General features: G+C 36.7%; 1 protein-coding gene and 4 non-coding genes across 5 annotated transcripts in view; 4 read left to right on the top strand and 1 right to left on the bottom strand.

Annotated features, from left to right (window-relative positions):
• LOC141381647 (uncharacterized) overlaps window positions 1-14,092 on the top strand; it is a 751,802-nt gene that overhangs the window by 56,896 nt on the left and 680,814 nt on the right. The gene's annotated exons all lie outside the window — the stretch shown is intronic.
• On the top strand, window positions 2,112-2,193 carry trnal-aag (transfer RNA leucine (anticodon AAG)). Its single transcript has one exon. It is a non-coding gene; the product is annotated as a tRNA-Leu (tRNA).
• On the top strand, window positions 2,397-2,478 carry trnal-uag (transfer RNA leucine (anticodon UAG)). Its single transcript has one exon. It is a non-coding gene; the product is annotated as a tRNA-Leu (tRNA).
• On the top strand, window positions 12,029-12,110 carry trnal-uaa (transfer RNA leucine (anticodon UAA)). Its single transcript has one exon. It is a non-coding gene; the product is annotated as a tRNA-Leu (tRNA).
• Window positions 13,586-13,658, bottom strand: trnaq-cug (transfer RNA glutamine (anticodon CUG)). The gene has a single exon. It is a non-coding gene; the product is annotated as a tRNA-Arg (tRNA).

Raw genomic sequence — 14,092 nt, 5'->3', positions numbered from 1 at the left:
GAGAAATAATTTGGGATGAACTTATAAATAAAATGGAAAAAAGATTATGTTTTTGGAAACAGAGAGTGTTGTTTTTAAAAGGAAAAGTACTAGTATTAAATTCTCTTTTTCTATCTAAGATGTGGTATGTTTTAAGTGTTGTTAGTCTACCTACGTGGGTGTATAAGAAAATAAAAACTATGATTTTAAAGTTTTTATGGGATGATAAACCATCTAAAATTGCATATAACACTATCATTGGAAAGGTGGATGAGGGAGGACTAGGACTTATAGATCCATGGATAAGAATGAAAAGCATGAGAATTAAAACATTAAAAAAGTTTTTAAATGAAGACAATATTCCATGGAAAAGCATAATGAGTTATTTTATTAATAAATGTGGACAAATAGGAGATGATTTCTTATGGATGGCATTTAAAGACCGCATGATAGAAAATATTCCTGAGTTTTATAAAAAGTTGTTGAGAACATGGAAATGCTTTTATAATAATATACAAACTGAGATTGAAGGGAGAAAACTTTATTTACAGCAACCCCAATTTTTAAATCAGAACAATAAAAGCAAAAAGCAAATGTTTTATGAGAACTGGTATGCAGTGGGTTTTAGACAAGTAAAAGACATTTTATATGAAATAAAACCTGGGTTTTTACCGACTCAAGCAATAATAGATACACTGGAGGAAATAGAAGATGTAGATGATAAAGAAAAAATTGAAGATCAATACAAGAAGTTAAGATTAGCATTACCAGATCACTGGATCAAAACTATTGAAGAGAATGAAAAAGAAACTGAAAATAGAAAAATAAAAGTTTTTTTAAAAATGGATGAAGATAAAATTAGTATCAATGATTGTCCTATCAAGATGTTTTATACATGTTTGTGTAACACTGTGTTTAAAAAACCTAAATCAAGAGAATTTTGGGAAAAGTTATTTGAAAACTTTGATACTTCAAACATATGGAAAAATGTAAGATCAATTTTAAAAAGTCCAGCATTGGAAAACTTTGATTTTATGTGAAGACACAACTGCATAATGACAGAGATCATCTTTAAAAAGATTGGGGTATCACAAGATGATTTGTGTAAAGTGTGTTTGGAAAAAAAGGAAGGTGTGTTACACCTATTTTAAATTGTAAAAAGTTGAGTGATTTTATGAAGATGTTGAAAACAATGGTATGTAATTTTCTGCATGATGAAAACATTATTTTAAAAGAATGGGATGCACTGTTTTTATTTGGTTTTAATGGGAAAACAAAAAATAAGTTTGCTCTTAATTATATGTTGACTCTTGCAAGATTTACAATATGGAAAAGAAGAAATATTATGAAACAAAAGAAAAAAGAAATTCCATTGGTTTTGTTGTACAAACAGATTGTTACTGAGGAAATAATGGTTATATATGACTATTGCAAAATGTATGAAAAGATGGACATTTTTGAAAAATCTATTACAAAAAATAATCCATATATTGTACAAACTTGGACTGGTTTTGAAGTTTTCTTACCTGGAGATTTTTAAATATTTTATCTTTTAAATATTTGTATGTATAAATGTCATGATTGTTGATGATGTATTTTTTAATAAAGAAAAAAAAAAAAAAAAAAAGCTTGAATCTGCTCAGGAGCAAGTGTCTTTCCCACGATTAGATTGCAGCATCTTAACAAAGTCTGCACTGGAGGTCTCTCTTTGCCATTGCTCCTTTTAGCAAGAGCACCCTATTGAAACAGGAACAGTAAAGATTCACAATTAGAGTAGTAATACTCTATAACTGGATTTGAATATAATAACAACAACAATGTGGGGTCTGCTGTGATGGAATCAGTAACTCACTCTTTTGTGAAATAACAGTTACCTTGTAATCAGGTGCTTAAATGCATCGCAGCTGGCTGCCGTAAGGAGAAGACTTCAAATGCCTTGAGGTGTGCTCAAATAGAGACAGAACTGTGGTTAATAGGAAGGTGGGAGTGCTTCCTAAGCTGGTATTAAGGAGGTCTCTTTCTTTGTGGAGGAGCTCCAGCTAGGCATGGCTAAATTGAACTGATTTCCCAGAGCTGTTGCGCTACTTGAAACAAGTTGGTGTCGAAACTGCTCAGGGAAAGTGGCTTTGTAAGGTAGCGTGGCCGAGCGGTCTAAGACGCTGGATTAAGGCTCCAGTCTCTTTGGGGGTGTGGGTTCGAATCCCACCGCTGCCAGGCAGTCCTTTTAGGATGCTTGAGAATGACCTCTCTGCTTGAGCAAACAGACTTGCGAAGAGATGCTGCATGCTTCCGCTCACATCCAAATGTAGACTCCTTGGCCAAAGTTGAAGGGCTTCACTAGGAAGCTCTGCGTCCTCTCTGCTGTTCTGCTTCCGTAAAATTGGGCAGAAAAGGGACCACTGCATGAATTCATCTAGGGTAGTGTGGCCGAGGGGTCTAAGGCGCTGGATTTAGGCTCCAGTCTCTTCGGGGGCGTGGGTTCGAATCCCACCGCTGCCAGATGTGGTTTTAAACACAGCCAAACGGCTTTAATGTGTGCGCGTTCGCAGTGAACGCTGGAAGTGAGAGAGTAAATTTAAGTCGTCAACTAGTCAGTATAATGTGTTCTTTGAAACTCACGGCAGACTCGTTGGTGTGACAGCAACACATCCCCAAGCTTGAATCTGCTCAGGAGCAAGTGTCTTTTCCACGATTAGATTGCAGCATCTTAAAGTCTGCACTGGAAGTCTCTCTCTGCCATTGCTCCTTTTAGCAAGAACACCCTATTGAAACAGGAACAGTAAAGATTCACAATTAGAGTAGTAATACTCTATAACTGGATTTGAATATAATAACAACAACAACGTGGGGTCTGCTGTGATGGAATCAGTAACTTTCACTCTTTTGTGAAATAACAGTTACCTTGTAATCAGGTGCTTAAATGCATCGCAGCTGGCTGCCGTAAGGAGAAGACTTCAAATGCCTTGAGGTGTGCTCAAATAGAGACAGAACTGTGGTTGACAGGAAGGTGGGAGTGCTTCCTAAGCTGGTATTAAGGAGGTCTCTTTCTTTGTGGAGGAGCTCCAGCTAGGCATGGCTAAATTGAACTGATTTCCCAGAGCTGTTGCGCTACTTGAAACAAGTTGGTGTCGAAACTGCTCAGGGAAAGCAGCTTTGTAAGGTAGCGTGGCCGAGCGGTCTAAGGCGCTGCGTTCAAGCTGGGGAACAATCGTCCAACAAAGAAGGGGAAGAAGGGAAGAAAGGGGGGAAGAAAAAAAGAGAAAAAGGGAAGAAGAGGGGGAAAAAACGAAGAAAGGAAAGGGCGAATTCTAAGCTTCCCGGACACGCCTTCCCTGCACCTGCTTTAAGTCACGCATAGTGATACTGTTCTGTGTTAAAACAACGCAATTTGAGTTACATTGATTTCTATTGCAGGTGCTCACCAAGACCGGGGTTCGAATCCAGCTAAAGACGCTTTATTGTTATTGGTTAATTATTACTCAATAAACTAACTGTTTAAATGTGTAATGCTCCAAGGTAAATAAAATATGCCTAAGCGCTTTATTCTTGTGTTTTTTGACATTCTTTCATGAAAAATAAAGCATACTAACTTGAATGTGTCACTATTTAGTAGTTGTTGTAGCATTGTTATGCTTATGGTTATTATTGTTCTGTATTTTGATGTACAAATGATCTATAGAAATGTCATATAGTGTACACACACACACACATATATACATATATATATATATATATATATATGTGTGTGTATATAGTGTGCATAGTGTATATGGAATTAAAAGTCAAGTAGTCAGTTATTTATTTATGCAATATTTATCTAACAATTGTCAACAGAACAGTAATGAATATAGAGTAGAAAATGTAAAAATAATAAATTAGTTATTAATAATACAGTATTAACAATATAAATAAACAATGTTAATAAAACGTTAAATACAAACAGAAACCGACACAAAGTGGACTTAAAAGTCAAGGACATTTATTAATGCAATATTTATTTAACAATGGTCAACAAAACAGTAATGAACATGGAATAAAAATTCTGAAAAATTAAATGTTAAATATTAACAGAATAAATACAAAATTAACAAATTAAATAAAATGTTAAATAAATTTAGAAACCAACAATAAGTGAAATAGAATAAATTTAACTATTATGGTTGTAACCTGTATACACTTTATACATACACACACATATAAATAATAAATAAGTTAAATAAAATGTCAACAAAATAAACTATTTAAATAAAAAGTGCAATAAAACAGAGTCAAACAAGGTAATTGAAGAACTATTATGGTTATAAAGTGTATAAACTATAGACATACACATAAATAATAAACACTTAAATAAAATGTTAACAAAATAAATTATTTTTATAAAATGTGAAATAAAATAGAAACCAACAAGTGAAATAGTATAAATTGAAGATCTATTATGGTTGTAAACTTTATACACTCTGTACACACACACACACACACACATATATATATAAATAATAAATTAAATAAAATGTTAACAAAATAAATACACTATTTAAATAAAATGCGCAATAAAATAGAAACCAACAACAAGTGAAATAGAATAAACTGTAGAACTATTATGGTTATAAACTATATAAATACACACACATATATAAATAATAAATAAGTTAAATAAAATGTTAACAAAATAAATTATTAAAAAGTAAAATGTGCAAAAAAAACAAGTGAAATAGAATAAATTGAATTATTATGGTTATAAACTGTAAACACTATACACACACACACACACACATAAATAATATAAAAGTTAAATAAAATGTCAACAAAATAAATACACTATTTAAAGAAAATGTGAAATAAAAATATAAACTAACAGCAAGTGAAATTGAATAAACTGAAGAACTATTACACTATATACATACACAAACAAACAAACACATTATTTTGGGTTGGTCCTTTTCATTTCCTCTAGCCACTCTTCTTTAGTTAAAGTTTCAGTCTGTGGGCAGTACACCCTGCCCCTGAGTTGGCTATGGCCTGTGGCATTTGTTTTGAACTGCCCACACTTTTTACAAGTGTTCGCTTGAACAGTTCTCCGGTACGGTCTTTTGGGAATGGCTCCAGATGTGGACGGTGATGCAGCAGGCTGTGAGCTGGTACTGGACATTGTTGGCTGAAGGGGTGGCTGTCTGAGTGGCATCCCCTGCACCATTGGGATACCCTGGGCCATCTGCACTCCTTGCATCATCGGGATACCCTGGGCCATAGGGATTCCCTGGACCATTGGCACAGCCTGGAACATTGGTACACCCTGAAACATCGGCATACCCTGGTACCCTGGTGTTGCTGGGATGTATATGTTGGGTACCATCTGCAGCGATGCTCCAGGTGCTGGTGGTGTAAATATGACCTGGGTCTGTACTGGTGCCTTGGGTCTAAGTGGGGGTCGTCCAACAGATGTCTGCCTCTGCCTTGCCTGACCTGCTGTGCTCTCTGGCAACACATACTGGTGCTGCTCTCCCGGTTGGTCTGGCTCTGTCCGAAGACTTTTGGCATCTGGGAGAGGTTCCTGGGCTTCTGGGAGGGGTTGAGGCAACTGAATACCCTGAAGCAGCACAGACAGCTCCTGTTTCTTCTGTCTGTTATTAAACCACTGAATCAGGGTATTCTGGTTTACCTCAACCAGCTGCATGGATGTACCTCCCATTACCAAGCTGTTGCCCAGTACGAGTTGCCTAATCCTGCGGTAGTCTTGCAGGATCAGAGACCATCTTGAAAGGGTTCCCTTGCCTTTTCGCTTGGGACTACGGTGGATGGTACAAAGCCTAATAAAGATGGTCTCCACAAGACGGCAACAGTCAGGCCACTGAGCAGGAGCACTGCTTGCACCCAGCACACATCTGGTGGTGCTCTCCACGCCAGGGGTGTGAGTGGGCTTCTTGGGTGTTTTAAATCGCCCACTCAGCAGTCGCTTCTGGTGTCGAGCTGCATACACACCCGCTTCTTGTCTTGGTCATGCAGGCTTTGCCAAAGACCAATAATCTCGTTGGCCTCCTGGCTGGTGAGGCTAAGGCTTTTGTGGGTCCGGAGCTCAACCAGATATTCAGCCAGCCTGTCCACATGCTGGAAGGCCGGAATATTTTGGTAGTCAACAGCCTAATGAAAGCACAACAAAAAAAAATAGCATATTAAATTTTTTATTATAAAATTATATATATATATAATTTGTAAAGTATTTTCATATATCTGTGATGACAGGTTGACAACTGCACGAGGAATAAAGGTGTTCAATTACTCACTTCTGTGTGAGAATGACCCGAAACTCTGAGCGATGGCCAAGATCCAGCTGCTGCAAGACAGTCTGACTCCAGGACACATGCGAGGCTTTGCACTTGGTACAGATGAGGGTTTCTGTAACCATGTTGTACATCCTGTCGATGTCCAGAACCTGCCGTGCCCTTTTGTGCAGACCTCCACCTGTCAGCTGATGCTGTCCACATGCAGGATTAGGGCAAAGTACTTTGACCCTCCACAGCTTGTATGGCATCCACAGAAAAAGTGAATGACAGAAAAATCTGTCTGGAGCTGGAGCCTGATTGTATGTTAGTGCAGGCTGTGGAGGGTAATACCAGAGCTGGAGGTTGTCTCGAAGCTCTGGCTTTCCTTTGGACCCCATTTTAAAAAGCCTGCTGGCAATCCACTTGTGGTCCTCTGGTGGCAAGGTTTCAGCCCAAAGGCGCGGAAGTGGAACAGCTGATGGAGCTTGCAACAAAGACCCAGAAGGTGCAGTCTGTGAAGGAAAATAGATAAAACCTTTAGTCTGGTAATGTAAATGCACCTTACATATTTGAGTGAGTACCCTCACATGATATCATGATTATAATCTAAATACCTTTGATTTTAAGTGATTGTTTTTAAATACCTTATTATGTTTTTCAATTCCAAAAATCATTAATAGAATTTCACCAATAAACATTTTCTTTAAAGAAGCAAAAGTATTTTCCAATATATTTATTTCCCTTTTTCGTTTCTACTTCTTTTCCATCCATTTTCTTTTCTTTTACTACTGTGAACATAAAATATCAACAACAGAAGGCGTAATTTTTATGATTCTTTGCTTTATTTTTTCCTCTCTTTATTTTGTTAACATTTATACATATATCAAGCTTAGATAATTAACATCAAGTCAATTTAATTGGCTGGTCTTAAAACCACTTTGTGTGAATTCAGCTGGGGCAGCAAAAATGCAAACCAAATTACCTTTTTTGGACAGAAAATATGAAATTACTTACTGAGACAATGCCGGACGGCTCTGTGGAACTGGTCACTGCCGCAGTGGATGTGAGGACGGGGGCAGAAACTTGAAGGTCCTGTGTCTGTACAAACAAGCAGTATAACAAAGTGCATTTTGTAAATATATATCTATAAGTAACATTAACTAATCAGAATTTTTTGCAACCATTACTTTATTTGAACATTAATGTATAAAATACATTGGAAATGAATGATTGCTGCTAAACTGTAAAATTTTGTCACAGCGCTTCTATGCAGAACAAAAAGTTTAAAGAATGGTGCTTATTTTTAATATATATGTTTTTATGCACTAAAATAATACTACAGAGATGTTTTATTGAGATTTAATGTGACTGTACTTAATAAAAATAAGAATTTACGTAAAACAAATGATTATACCAAATTCTCTCAGAAAGCTATGTGGATTATGACAATACTTACAGCCGTGCTTGGTGTAGAAGCACTACACACTGCTGAACTGGGCTGAACGTCAACCTGTGATGGTCTTCTAGCCACACTAAGATTTGGCTTTGCTGCAGCAATGTGGGATCCGGAAAATCTTGGTTTGGTGAACTCAAAAAGGGCAAGACAAAAAGCATTTCATTAAAAACACTGTGTTCACAATGGCAAAATGTACACTACTGTTCAAAGGTTTGCGATCTGCTCAATGTATTTTTTTTTATGTTTTAATTATGTTTATCAAGGCTACATTTATTTGATAAAATATTTAGTAAAAACTGGAATAATGTGAAATAATAATATAGGCAAATTAAATAAATAAAGAATAATTTATTCAAACAATTCAAATCAAATAAAATCTACTTAATTTATGAGCAAATCAAACACAATAGAATTCTTGCAAAATATGAGTAATATTAAGCTTTTATATTTTAACAATAATAATTTTTTGAACATTAGTGTATATCACATTAAATTTCAAGCAATTAGAAACTATCTTTCTATATGTCAGTTGTACAATCAGTTTGATTTCTCTACAGTGTTTCGAGTTCAAGCTGTTTTTTACTACCACCCTCTGCTACTTTTACAGGTAGAAATAAGATATAAGTTAGAATAGATTTAATTAGACAACTGGTTCATTGCAAATAAATGTGACACATTAGGCTTTGATTAAAATTATAGTTTTCTGGATCAAGGAGCAATATGCAAACAAATATTTTTTTTTACTACCAAAGGAATAAAGTATTGCATTATGTTATACAGTATTATTGTACTATTATTACATCATGCATTTCAACAAAAACATACATTGTATATTACAACATCACACTATGTGTTATATACAGTTGAAGTCTGATTTATTAGCCCGCTTTTTAATTTTTTTCCACCAATTTCTGTTTAATGGAGAGAAGATTTGTTCAGCACATTTTTTTAAACATCAAAGTTTTAATAACTCATTCCTAAGAACTGTTTTATTTTATCTTTGCCCTGATGACAGTAAATAATATTTGACTAGATATTCTTCAAGACACTTTTATACCACTTAAAGTGACATTTGAAGGTTTAACTAGGTAAATTAGGTTAAATAGGCAGGTTAGGGTAATTAGGCAAGTTATTGTATAACGATGGTTTGTTTTGTAGACTATGCCAAAAAAAAAAAAAAAAAAAAAGCTTAAAGAGGCTCATAATATTGACCTTGAAAAATGTATTCGAAATAAAACAAATAAGATTTTTTCCCAGAAGAAAAAATAGTATCATACCTGTGGTAGCAAAATTATATATATACATATATATATTTTAAAATAATTACTTTTTCAAGATAATACCTCAGACTCGTTGTTTAGAAAAAGTACAAATTTTAGCTTACACTTAAAATCGAAACAAAGTATTTACTATTAGTGTTTATTATGTATCATTATCTGAAGACAAGAGGTTAAAATGTAGCTTTAAAAACTGTGACCCTGACCATGACCTGACCATGTAATTTAATCCAATCACAGAAACTCAAACCGACCAATCAGCAAGTGTCTGCTACCCCCCACTGTGCAAGAGGTGTGAAAAGAAGCATGTCTCTAGCAACACCTCAACTTTTTTATTGCTTTTTGTTCTTTTCTCTCCTATGTTTGAACTTTGAACTGAACTTTGAGCACCTTGAACACTTGAAACACTGAAATTGTCTTTTCTTTTGATTTTTAAAAAAATGTACCATTGACAATTGCGGTGAAATCTTTGATGCCACTGATGGAGTAGACGGGGGCTGGGGCTGGGCCTCAAGTTGTCTCGTCTCCATCACCTCCTGAGCAGGTACAGTAGGGGCAGGTTGTTGCACCGTTTGTGCTGGAGCAGCAGAAGCAGTACTCTGCTGAAAATAAATCACAAAAATACATATAATCATGAAAAAGGAAAGGCATTCTAGTAAATAAAAATAAACACATATTGACTCAAAAATGTACCTTTTGAGTGTGAAAACCACATGTGCATTTCAGCACACCTCCAAGCAAAGTCCTCTGCCCACGAGATTGCAATGGGCATTTCTCAATCTGAAAAAATCATGAAAGATATATTAAATAATTTTATACAATACAAAAAACTTTTATAACTAAATAAGAAATTTTACTCAATGACTCCCTTAATAAAGCACACAATAGCTCTGTAAATTAATTTAACACTGTTTCTAGAATGTGTTTAATATTTGTCTAATATGTAATCGTACAGTTTGTATCTCCAAAAACGAAAAGAATAAAAGGAACTGGACAGGAACATTTCAGGCCTTAAAACCACATGCTGTATACTGTACTCATAATCCCTTCCCCCACCTTTTCAGATCTCTCTCATAAACGGTCAAACTTACTAAATTATTCGACGTAAATCTCAAAATACATGCAATTTAAAACACTTTAATATTTAAAAACAAGTATGACATGTTTTACACAGATACTGTACTGAATGTACTGAAGCCTAACAAGTTAACGATACTCTGTTAAGCAAATTTCAACAAACGTTATATCATGTAAATGAAATACACACCCTTTGATAAATCTCATGCCACTTTTTTTGTCGAGGAGCTGGCCTGTTTCTCTCATTTGATGGCCACTCCTGTGCTGGCAAACTTTTTCAAACGTGAAATCCAGTCAGCGTCTGACATGGCTTTATGAGATTTTCCAGACATTACAAAAAACTTTTATAACTAAATAAGAATTTTTACTCAATGACTCCCTTAATAAAGCACACAATAGCTCTGTAAATTAATTTAACACTGTTTCTAGAATGTGTTTAATATTTGTCTAATATGTAATCGTACAGTTTGTATCTCCAAAAACGAAAAGAATAAAAGGAACTGGACAGGAACATTTCAGGCCTTAAAACCACATGCTGTATACTGTACTCATAATCCCTTCCCCCACCTTTTCAGATCTCTCTCATAAACGGTCAAACTTACTAAATTATTCGACGTAAATCTCAAAATACATGCAATTTAAAACACTTTAATATTTAGAAAACAAGTATGACATGTTTTACACAGATACTGTACTGAATGTACTGAAGCCTAACAAGTTAGTGATACTCTGTTAAGCAAATTTCAACAAACGTTATATCATGTAAATGAAATACACACCCTTTGATAAATCTCATGCCACTTTTTTTGTCGAGGAGCTGGCCTGTTTCCCTCATTTGATGGCCACTCCTGTGCTGGCAAACTTTTTTAAACGTGAAATCCAGTCAGCGTCTGACATGGCTTTATGAGATTTTCCAGACATTTTCTCCTATAGATTAAACGGTTTTGAATTAAAGTATCCAAATTTGAAATACAACACACTAAAACATTAATTGGTGCAATTGTGTAGTTTTTCTACCTTTTTTAAGAAATCACTATCGGAAAAAATCCTTTACTGTAAGCAAAACGATGCTGTGCTCTGTCGAATGATGATGTTCGTTGAATATCACTGATGATCAATGAACTATTTTGACCTCTGACCCGCCTCCAGAGGACCGCGTCATTCCTTCGTGTACCTTCGGCTCAGTTCGGAAAATTGATTGACATCTGGCTAACCTGTTTGACTGCACACCTAGCGGTGATTCTTGGAACGGTTCCTCCCCCCCGGCTTCAACATTGTCTCGACTCTGATTGGTCAAATGTTGAAAATGTTGAGAATTCCGGTCCGCGATTGGCTGCAATTGTTGAAGCGCTGCAACGTGATTGGCTACAATGTTGGAGCGAATCGCTCCGATTGGCTCTCATCTTCAACATTTGTGAAATATTGTCGGACTATCCTTCGGCAGCTGGCGTTCAGGCTCCAGTCTCTTCGGGGCTGCGGGTTCAAATCCCACCGCTGCCAGGCAGTCCTTTTAGGATGCCTGAGATGACCTCTCTGCTTGAGCAAACAGACTTGCAAAGTGATACTGCATGCTTCCGCTCACATCCAAACGTAGACTCCTTGGCCAAAGTTGAAGGGCTTCACTAGGAAGCTGGGTGTCCTCTCTGCTTCCGTAAAATTGGGCAGAAAAGGGACCACTGCATGGAGTCATCTGAGATAGCGTAGCCAAGGGATCTAAGGTGCTGGTTTTCGGCTCCTGTCTTTTCGGGGGTGTGGGTTCTAATCCCACCGCTGCCAGGCAGTCCTTTTAGGATGCTTGAGAATGACCTCTCTGCTTGAGCAAACAGACTTGCAAAGTGATACTGCACGCTTCAGGTCACATCCAAATGTAGACTCCTTGGCCAAAGTTGAAGGGCTTCACTAGGAAGCTCTGCATCCTCTCTGCTGTTCTGCTTCCGTAAAATTTGGCAGAAAAGAGACCACTGCATAGATCCATCTAGGGTAGCGTGGCCGAGGGGTGTAAGGCGCTGGATTTAAGCTCCAGTCTCTTCAAGGGCATGGGTTCAAATCCCACCGCTGCCACATGTGGTTTTAAACACGGCCAATCTGCTTGAGTGTGTGCTTTCTCAGTGTCTGCTGGAAATGAGAGAGTACATTTAAGTTGGCAAATAGTCAGTATAATGTGTTCTTTGAAACTCACGGCAGACTTGTTGGTGTGACAGGAACACATCCCCAAGCTCGAATCTGCTCAGGAGCAAGTGTCTTTCTCACGATTAGATTGCAGCATCTGGTAAGACCAAAGCTTGAAATTCGCATCACGTGAGTGCATGAGACCAATAGAAGATCAAAACATGAGCTATATGGAGCAATCAGTCGCTTTTAGCAACGTCTAATCATATTGTTTTATCTCGCTCGTTTTTGCAGCGCTGTACGAAAGAATTTTGCAAGCACAAACTCTAGTGTGACCGCGGCCCAACTTGCTTTCAGATTAACTATGCCCAGCAGCTATATATATATATATATATATATATATATATATATATATATATATATATATATATATATATATAATATGAGCCTACCTTAGACAGAGTGGGTGCATTTAGAAGCTGATGTGCTGTGGTGTGGAAGTTTCTGATTAAAAGTTGCTTTCTTGATTTCTTTGTTGCTTGATTTGTGCCTGTACCATAACAGATCTCTCTTGTTGTGATATATGTCTTGGTAACCTTTAATGTGTTGTTTTTTGCTCAGTGATTCGACTGCATTGAGTGAGTGAGTGCATTTTCCCTCCTTCTCCTGGTTAAGAGATAAAGCTATATAATAGAATTAGTTATATATCAGATAATATAAATAAATTATTAGCAACAAAAGACCAACTTCATAATGATTTTAATGTAAAAGACTTTAATTTGAAGAAAAAAAAAGATGCTGGAGGACTGAATCAGATATGCATCCAGGGAGTTGCTGACGCACGTAACAAAAACAACATGAACAAAAAGTAGATTGGACCAGTTTCACAGAATTTTTTGTGGCACTGCAGAGTGGTTCTAAAGGGCTCATTGCTCTAGGGGTATGATTATTGCTTTGGTTGCAAGAAGTCCTGGGTTCAAATCCCAGACGAGCCCTATGTCTGTCACAGAAAAAGCAGTGATTCTTTGGTGTTTCTGTGTTAATTGAAGCAACTTTTGCTGTGACTTTAGTTAATAAACATTTAGTTGATTTCTAATCTGAATTAGCCTAACCTGTACAATTATACAGACAAAAAAGCAGTGGCAATGATTCGGTTGTTAGATTTGTTTATGGATCTTGAACAACGCACCAGCTTTATATGCAAGCACCATTTTTGTGTTTTACGCAGTCTCTTCTCTGTAGGCACCATGCAGGATTCAAAATGACCTTTCGTGTTAGGAATCTTGTTACTCTTTTAGTCATAACAGGAAATATGGATGACAATGAAGGAAGTTAATGACACACAAACACATCTCAAGAAGGTTTTCACAGCTACTGTGTTTCATTTACCAAACATTGCTCCCAAGTAGAAGTGAGACCCTCAAGAACGACCCAGATGGGATTTGAACCCACAATCCCCAGCTCCGGAGGCTGATGCCTTATCCATTAGGCCACTGGGCCATGTCACCAGTCTTCTATCAAGGATCTCTTGTATGCCTTCAACAAGATGCCACCGCATGGAAAACGGCACTTTAGGATCTCAATGCCAGTTTGCATTCCGTCAAATAAGAACTAATGGACAAACATTTTCTTTCTGCAATCATTCACATTCGCGTCTCTGGTCCTGGGGTATGGTTCTAGCGTATAGTATGACTGGTCTTGAGAGTTTCGAATTCCAGTCAAGGCCACTCTCATTAACTTGAAATCACAACCTTTCAGCAGCTATTTTCTTGTTTGCATTTCATCATCATCCACCTAACATGAGACCGTGAGTTGAGAGCCACAGGGTAATTGAAGTCAAGATCTCCATTACTAGAGCTTAGCGGAACCATTTAGTTTCTAACTTGACAGTGAGATTCGAGCAAGATTGGAAGAATCTTAATTGAAGTGTGCAG

The sequence above is a fragment of the Danio rerio genome, chromosome 4 (assembly GCF_052040795.2).
Source record: "Danio rerio strain M-AB ecotype USA chromosome 4, GRCz13ab, whole genome shotgun sequence".
Taxonomy (NCBI): domain Eukaryota; kingdom Metazoa; phylum Chordata; class Actinopteri; order Cypriniformes; family Danionidae; genus Danio; species Danio rerio.
Note: the sequence above shows the minus strand (reverse complement) of the source record. Positions and strands in the feature narration are given on the sequence as shown.